This window comes from Muntiacus reevesi, chromosome 7 (assembly GCF_963930625.1).
Source record: "Muntiacus reevesi chromosome 7, mMunRee1.1, whole genome shotgun sequence".
In the NCBI taxonomy this organism is placed as follows: domain Eukaryota; kingdom Metazoa; phylum Chordata; class Mammalia; order Artiodactyla; family Cervidae; genus Muntiacus; species Muntiacus reevesi.
This window is the reverse complement of record NC_089255.1, coordinates 14,103,623-14,111,659: the sequence shown is the minus strand read 5'-3', so window position 1 is coordinate 14,111,659 and position 8,037 is coordinate 14,103,623. Positions and strand designations below refer to the sequence as shown.

At 40.5% G+C, this 8,037-nt stretch overlaps 1 protein-coding gene across 1 annotated transcript in view; it reads right to left on the bottom strand.

The window, feature by feature from the left end:
• LOC136172033 (IQ domain-containing protein H-like) overlaps positions 1–8,037 on the bottom strand; it is a 142,992-nt gene that overhangs the window by 114,930 nt on the left and 20,025 nt on the right. The gene's annotated exons all lie outside the window — the stretch shown is intronic.

Genomic DNA, 8,037 nt, shown 5'->3' with positions numbered 1-8,037 from the left:
TGTGTCACTGTCCTCTATGAAACTACTTACATTTTATTATTTAAACCCATGGTATGAGAAAATATAGACATTCTGCCCCATGGTCTAAATGACTCCAACGGCCTGAGGTGTGAGGGGCATAGGTGTTTCAGGTCCTGCCTTCTCCTTAGTCAACTAAGTATCAACTTACTGTGCTGACAGCTTCTCGCTAAGGGATTTAAGGAACAAATAGTCTTCAATATGTCAACATTTTCAGGTGCATAAACTTCATCTCTACCAGATTATAAATTATATTGCACTCTGCATTTTGAAGAATTTTCACAAAACACAAAGGAAAAAAAGACCCAGTTAATTTATCAATGACTATTATTCCACAGCACTATGCTGAGTATTACTACATTAAATTGTTCATGCTTTGTCTTTACAAACAAATGTTAACTGATATTAACTAACAAATTCAAAGCAGAAAGGTAAGAGAAAAGCAAGCCAAGAGATATATTTACAAAAAAACCACAATAAGGAAACACAAGGGGGGAAAAGTCACCTTCCAATTCTTTTTCTTTTCTTAGGCTCCAGGCAGTGGAATAATTAATTAGGCTGCCATCTCAAGTAAAAGTGCTGAAAAGCAAGTGTTAAGTTTGAGAGGGAGTAATTTCCTTGAATTTTGAAGCATATTTTTATAGCAACAAACTTTTGCATACTTTTTGAGTCATTACAGGCATAAGAACAATGGAGAAAGCATTTTACCAAGACTCTAGCCCTTTCTGAGCTAATCAAGGCTCTAGAAGAGAATGTAAACTATTTGGTAGTTGGAAACAAATTTCTTTTTCTGGGACGGGCAAGAGGGAGTTAGAGAAGCAATGCATCCTTCGGCAGACATCAACCCTGGCAGGAAGAGCTCAGCTCCTGGTAGAAGACAAGGGGCACATGTTCCAAAAGCAGTATCACTTGGCTACATTTCTGCCTTCCTTCAAGAAAAAGATGGTGGGGAAGTCAGAATTCAGAGAAGAATGGCAGTACTTCATCACTGAAGAAAAGACATGCAGAATAATCACAGACGTACAGAACTGGCTGGTCCTGCCAGTTATTTGGTTGATTTTGTGAACAAGACCCTGAGACTCCTATAAGAAGTACAGTTATGGACGAGATTCACCAGAGTCTTGTCTCCTTGGTAACGTTAAACTAATTTTGAAATTTCTTTTCTTTACAATGAGTCGTGTGGAATTGGAGCAATCTTGGGAGAAGTTTAGAAAGGTGTGGACTCTTAAGCCTCTATTGGACAGTGTCCTTCCAGGGAGTATGTCTAGGGCATTGAATACAGCAGCAAATGCATCTAAGACCTTTTGAAAGAGTAGCTGTGCAGTGGGAATGGGGTGACTGAATTGCACAGGGGCTGTTTTAGAACAAAGGGATTACACCTCCCTACCTTCTTGGATGATATTCCAGTAAAGACATGCTCTCAAAGGAAACACACTCTTGGACATCAAATAGACCACTCAGGCACGGGGAAGCTATGGGTTTAGAGTCAGCTAAAGCATAACTGTAGTACATCTGTCACGGAGAATGCCACACTTGGGAACACTTTAGACTTAGAGCAAGAAAAGACATGTCTCTCAAGAGAAAGGCTTCCCAAATTAAAGCAGTGCATCAGCATTGTGAGATCCATTGAGCAGGTAAAGACAAGGCTGCTTCACAGCCTGCTAGGAATAAGAGCCCTGATTAAAGGTCACGCCATGCTTCAGGTCCTGGTTCCTTCTGCCATTCTTCCCTTACTATTTATCTCCATGAACTTGTCGGCAATTATTTGTTGCTTTCTTTCCTCCCTCCTTCCTCATTCTCTCCCTCCTCCCCTCCCCCACTCTCCCCTTCCTTTCTTCTTTTCCTTCTCTCTCTCCCTTTCTTTTTCCTCTCCTTCCTCTTCTCCTCCCAGCCTCTTTCTCTCTCCTCTCTTTTGTTTAAGATGTGCTGTACTACCAATGCAGTGCTACTGACTCAATAGCCACTGTTTCCTTCTAGCAGTGATGGCTGTCTTTTGCGACATCTGCATACTCACCTGGTCCTTTTTGGGACACCAGCCACACCCTTGTGAGAAGCCTGCCCTTACTAATTGGCCCACATAGAGTCCAAATCTGTGGCTGTGGCCTAACTATTAGCATCCTGTTCTAACTGAGTCAACTAGCTTGGAAATTCTCTTCTTCATTTGCAAAGTGGAATTACTAACTAGGTGACTTTGAGAGTTTTTGGAGCAGTTATTTAGATTAAAAATTCTAAGTCTAAAACAAGCAGAAAGGCAGGATGTTGTTGTTCAGTCACTGAGTCAGTCAGGTCCAACTCTTTGCGATCCCATGGACTGCAGCATGCCAGGCTTCCCTGTTCTTCGAGATTACCTGGAGTTTGCTCAAACTCATGTCCAGTGTGTCGGTAATGCCATCCAACCATCTCATCCTCCTTTGTCCCCTTCCCCTCCTGCCGTCAATCTTTCCCAGCATCAGTCTTTTCCAATGAATATTCAGGGTTGATTTTCGTTATGATTGACTGGTTTGATCTCCTCACTGTCCAAGGGACTCTCAAGAGTCTTCTCCAACACCACAGTTCAAAGGCATCAATTCTTTGGTGCTCAGCCTTTTTTATTGTCCAGCTTTCACATCTGTACATGACCACTGGAAAAATCATAGCTTTGACTATGTGAACTTTTGTCAGCGAAGTAATGTCTCTGTTTTTTAATATACTATCTGGGTTTGTCATAGTTTTTCTTCCAAGGAGCAAGTATCTTTTAATTTTATGGCTACACTCATCTTCCACAGTAATTTAGAACCCAAGAAAACAAAATCTCTCACTGTTTCCATTGCTTCCCTATTTTTAGCCATGAAGTGATGGGGCCAGATGCCCTGATCTTAGTTTTTAGAATGTTGAGTTTTATGCCAGCTTTTTCACTCTCCTTTTTCACCTTCATAAAGAGGCTCTTTAGTTCCTCATTGCTTTCTGCCATAAGGGTGGTGTCATCTGCATATCTGAAGTTACTGATATTTCTGCCTGCAATCTTGATTCCAGCTTGTGCTTCATCCAGCCTGGCATTTCTCATGATGTACTCTGCATATAAGTTAAATAATCAGGGTGACAATATACAGTCTTAACATACTCCTTTTCCAATTTGGAACGAGTCTGTTGTTCCATATCCAGTTCTAGCTGTTGCCTTTTGACCTACATACAGGTTTCTCAGGAGGCAGGTAAGGTGGTCTGGTATTCCCATCGCTTTAAGAATTTTCAAGTTTATTGTGATCCACACAGTCAAATGTTTTAGCATAGTCAATGAAGCAGAGTAGATGTTTTTCTGGAACTCTCTTGCTTTTTCTAGATCCAACAGATGTTGGCAATTTGATCTCTAGTTCCTCTGCCTTTTCTAAATCCAGCTTGAATACCTAGAAGTTCTTGGTTCACACACTGTTGAAGCCTAGCTTGAAGGATTTTGAGCATTACTTTGCTAGCATGTGAAATGAGTGCAACTGTGTGGTTGTCTGAACATTCTTTGGCACTGCTCTTCTTTGCGATTGGAATGAAAACTGACCTTTTCCAGTCCTGTGGCCACCACTGAGTTTCCAAATTTGCTGGCATATTGAGTGCAGCACTTTCACAGATTCATCTTTTAGGATTTGAAATAGCTCAGCTGGAATTCCATCACCTCCACTAGCTTTGCTCATAGTGATGCTTCCTGAGGCCCACCTGACTTCATGCTACAGGATGTCTGACTCCAGGTGAGTGATCACAGCATTCTGGTTATCCAGGTCATAAAGATTTTTTTGTATAGTTCCTCTGTGTAATCTTGCCACCTCTTCTTAATATCTTCTGCTTCTGTTAGGTCCATACCATTTCTGTCCTTTATTGTGCCCATCTTTGCATGAAATTTTCCCTTGATATCTCTAATTTTCTTGAGGAGAGCTCTAGTCTTTCCCATTCTATTATTTCCTCTATGTCTTTATACTTTTCACTTAAAAAGGGATTCTTATCTCTCCTTGCTATTCTTTGGAATTCTGCATTCAGATGGGTTTATCTTTCCTTTTCTCCTTTGCCTTTTGCTTCTTCTTTTCTCAGCTATTTGTAAGGCCTCCTCAGACAACCATTTTCCCTTTTTGTATTTCTTTTTCTTGGAGGTGGTTTTGATTACTGCCTCCTGTATAATGTTATGAACCTCCATCCATAGTTCTTCAGGCACTCTGCCTATCAGATCTAATCCTTTGAATCTATTAATCACTTCTACTCTATAATCATAAGGGATGTGATTTAGGTCATACCTAAATGGACTAATGGTTTTCCCTACGTTCTTCAATTTAAGTCTGAATTTTGCAATCAGGAATTCATGATCTGAGCCACAGTCAGCTCCCAGTCTTGTTTTTGCTGACTACATAGAGCTTCTCCATCTTCGGCTACAAAGAATATAATAAATCTGATTTTGGTATTGATTATCTGGTGATATCAGTCCATGTGTAGAGTCATCTGTTGTCAGAGGGTGTTGGAAGAGGGTGTTTGCTATGACCAGTGCAGATGATGATTACATATATCAGTAAGTCACAGATATGAAGCAAAAAAGACAGGCCCAGTATTAGCTTCTAAAATTCAGACAAAACCGCCTCAAAGAAAAATTCCAGGGAAAAAAAAGACAGGTGTTTAAATTTAATCTGAATGTTTTCATCAAAAATGTTCTTTTCAAACATGCAGATAGCATGTGGATATAGGACTAAACTGTAGCCAAGGATCTCTAAATTGGGTTTAGACATGATCTCCTGGTGGTAAATGGTCCAGTTTTGGGGATAATCCAACATGGATATCACCTTTAGAGAATGATTTGCCTAGAAGGGTAGACTAAACCATTTTTGAATCTATTAGCCAATGTTCAGTTTCTCAAACAATCAAGCATATCCACTAGTAATTAACCTAACCAGTTCCACTGTGTGAAAAAGATTAAGTTCTTCCTGCTATTATGGCTCTAACAGAGAGCTTAGCTCCGAGTATGAGTGGAGTAACCTCCAGAGATGGAGAATTCATTACTCCCTGATGACCAGGGATGCCATTTGTCTGGCCTGTTCTTTAATATTCACTAAGGGTTTACAGTGTGTTAAGGTTTGTACAGAACAGACAGCAAGACCTCAGCTTGTTAGACTTGTTTGATAGATACATACAATATTCAGAGACAACAGCTGACCTCATCAGGGTTTGGGAATTGAGCACAACCACAGACCTGAACTTTAGAGCATGAGGAGTCTTGAATGTCACTGGCCTCACCTTTAACCCAAATACGATACTGTGGGCCCAGGGAAATGAGCCTGGGCCTTGACGTCTTTCCAACCTGGGATCAAGTCCAAGCTCTGCCACCATGTGCTATGTATTCTTGGACAACTTACCATCTGCTATAGGCTAAATGTTTGTGTCCTCACAGATTTCATACGTTGGAGCCTCAGTCCCCAGAGACAGGGCCTTTGAGAGGTAATTAGGACGTGAGAGTGGAGTCTTCCTGATGAGATTAGTGCCCTTATGAGAAGAGACAAAAGAGATCTCTTTCTCTACCATGTGAAGATACAACAAGAAGGCAGCCATTTTCAAACCAGAAGGAAGGCTCTCATCAGAACCCAGCCAGACTGGCACCCTGACCTTGGACTGCCAGCCTCCAGAACTGTGAGAATTAATGTTTGCTGTTTAAGCCACACACTCTGTGATATTTCATTATAGCAGCCCGAGTGGACTATGACAACGTCCTTTCTGACACATTTCTTATCTGTAAAAATGAGAGGTTCCTATGAAGTTGTTGTGAAGATTAGAATATACGTAAAGACTTTTCAACTGCCTGTTAAACCAACCCTGGTGAACATGCCAGAGAACCATGGTGTGGTGGAAAAGTGATGGATTTGAACTGAGGAGCCAGGTTGTCACCACCTTCCTCTGTGGCCTTAGGAAGTCACTTCTCTCATGGGGTTTCAATTTATAACAGGGCACTTCTAATTTTGACACCCTATGTCTCTCTGACTTAAAGTGTTACCTCTCCAGTACTATCTGTGTTGAATACACTCCTGGGGCTAGTCAGGCCATCAAATCAAAGGCAAACATCACATCTCCAATAGCTTTACTCAATGTACCATGAAAGACACCCAGGTTTGTTTCTTTTCCCCCCTTTTCTAACTTTTATACAGGAAATTCTAGCAACTTACAAACTACAGTAGTGAAATAGCTACCTGCACCTACTCGGTGTAAAGATGGTTATGGGGAGAGAATCCCCAAAGGAGATAGTCCAATATTTTAGGGTCAGCAAATCAACAGAACTGCTCCCAGTTTGTAGGACATAGAAACTGCATAAGCCTTAAGGATCAGTTAAAAGTGAGAGTCAGAGCCCTTCACCTTTACAAAGAGAATAAACGACAAAAGTAGAGAACTCATTGAGTTGAGTGTAAAGGCCACTCAGAATAGCAGCAATCCTCCAGGGATAATTTCTGTAATTGTTTTGAAATCTATCTTTATTTAAATGGTTTTTCCTGAACTCTAAAATACTTCCTGAGGAGAAAAAAATATCCTCATCTCTGGTTGCATTCTTTTGAAGCAAAACCACTCAATGGATCCAGTTCTGAGTGAAGATCAAACAACAAAATCAAGAAGATTTTTTAAATAGATGGAATCTATATTTAGTCAAATGTAAAGTTTCCTTTTCCAGAGACACATTTTGTTTTACTGCTGCATTGATTTCATCTTTCCCGCTACCCTTCTATTACTCTCTGAGAGAATGTGCCATAGTTCAGGGCCTCTTGGACAATTATGATGGATGGGTAGAACCTGCTAGGGACATGTACCAAATAGGATGGGAATCCAGAGCAGCCTGGATTTCTAGTTTCCTGAGGAAAAAAACACAGTATCACTTTCTCTATAGATAAAGGAAAAAGAGCAAGCCTTGAGAAGGCCCTCTATCATCACCAAAGTCAAGTCTGACGTGACAAATTTCTTGAGGAAAAATGTGTGTATAGCAAGTCCGTTGGTCACAGATCGCTAAACACTTGCAGAATTCTTATAATACCTCATCTTGTCACGCTCTCTATACCTACATATACTGGACAGTCTAAAAGGTTTGTTCAGTTTTTTTCTATAAGATGGTTCTAGTAGAACTTAGTTGTCCTTAACTTCATTTGAAACAATTTTGTTAGAACGTATTGTGCCAGCTGTCATATCAAGTGCATTAAAAAAAAAAATGGTGAATTTTCATTTTTAAAAAAAAGAAATTTGGCTGTGTTGGGTCTTATTGCTGTGCATGGACTTTCTCTATTTGTGAGTGGGGGCTGTTCTCTAGTTGCGAAGTGTGCAGCCTTCTTGTCGCAGTGGCTTCTCTTGTAGGGCACAGGGTCTAGGCACGTGGGCTCGGCAGCTGTAACTTGAGTGCAATAGAGTGCAGGCCCAGTAGTTGTGGTGCATGGGCTTCGTTGTTCTGAAGCATATACGATCTTCCCAGACCAGGGACTGACTGGTGTCCCCTGCCTTGCAAGGTGGATTCTTAACCTCTGGACCACCAGGGAAGCCCCCATATTGGTGAATTTTTTTGTATAGCCATTTTAATAGTGAAGATCGAAGAAAAAAGACATTGTGGCATGTTATGCTTTATTATTTCAGGAAAGGTAAAAATGCAGCTGAAGTGCAAAAAAAGATTTGTGCAGTGAATAAAGAAGGTGCTGTGACTATGGATTGTGTCAAAAGTGGTTTGTGAAATTCCATGCTAGAGATTTCTCACTGGCCAATGCTCCACAATTGGCCAGATGAGTTGAAGTTGACAGTGATGAAATTGAGACATTAATTGAGAACAATTTACATTATACCATGCAGGAGATGGCTGACATACTCAAAATATCCAAATCAAGCACTGAGAATCATTTGCACCAGCTTGGGTATGTTAATTGCTTTGATGTTTGGGTTCCACATAAGGAGAAAAAAAACCTTCTTGACTGTATTTCCAAATGCAATTCTCTACTTAAATGTAACAAAAACATTCCATTTTTAAACAAATCATGATGGGCGATGAAAAAAATGTATGCT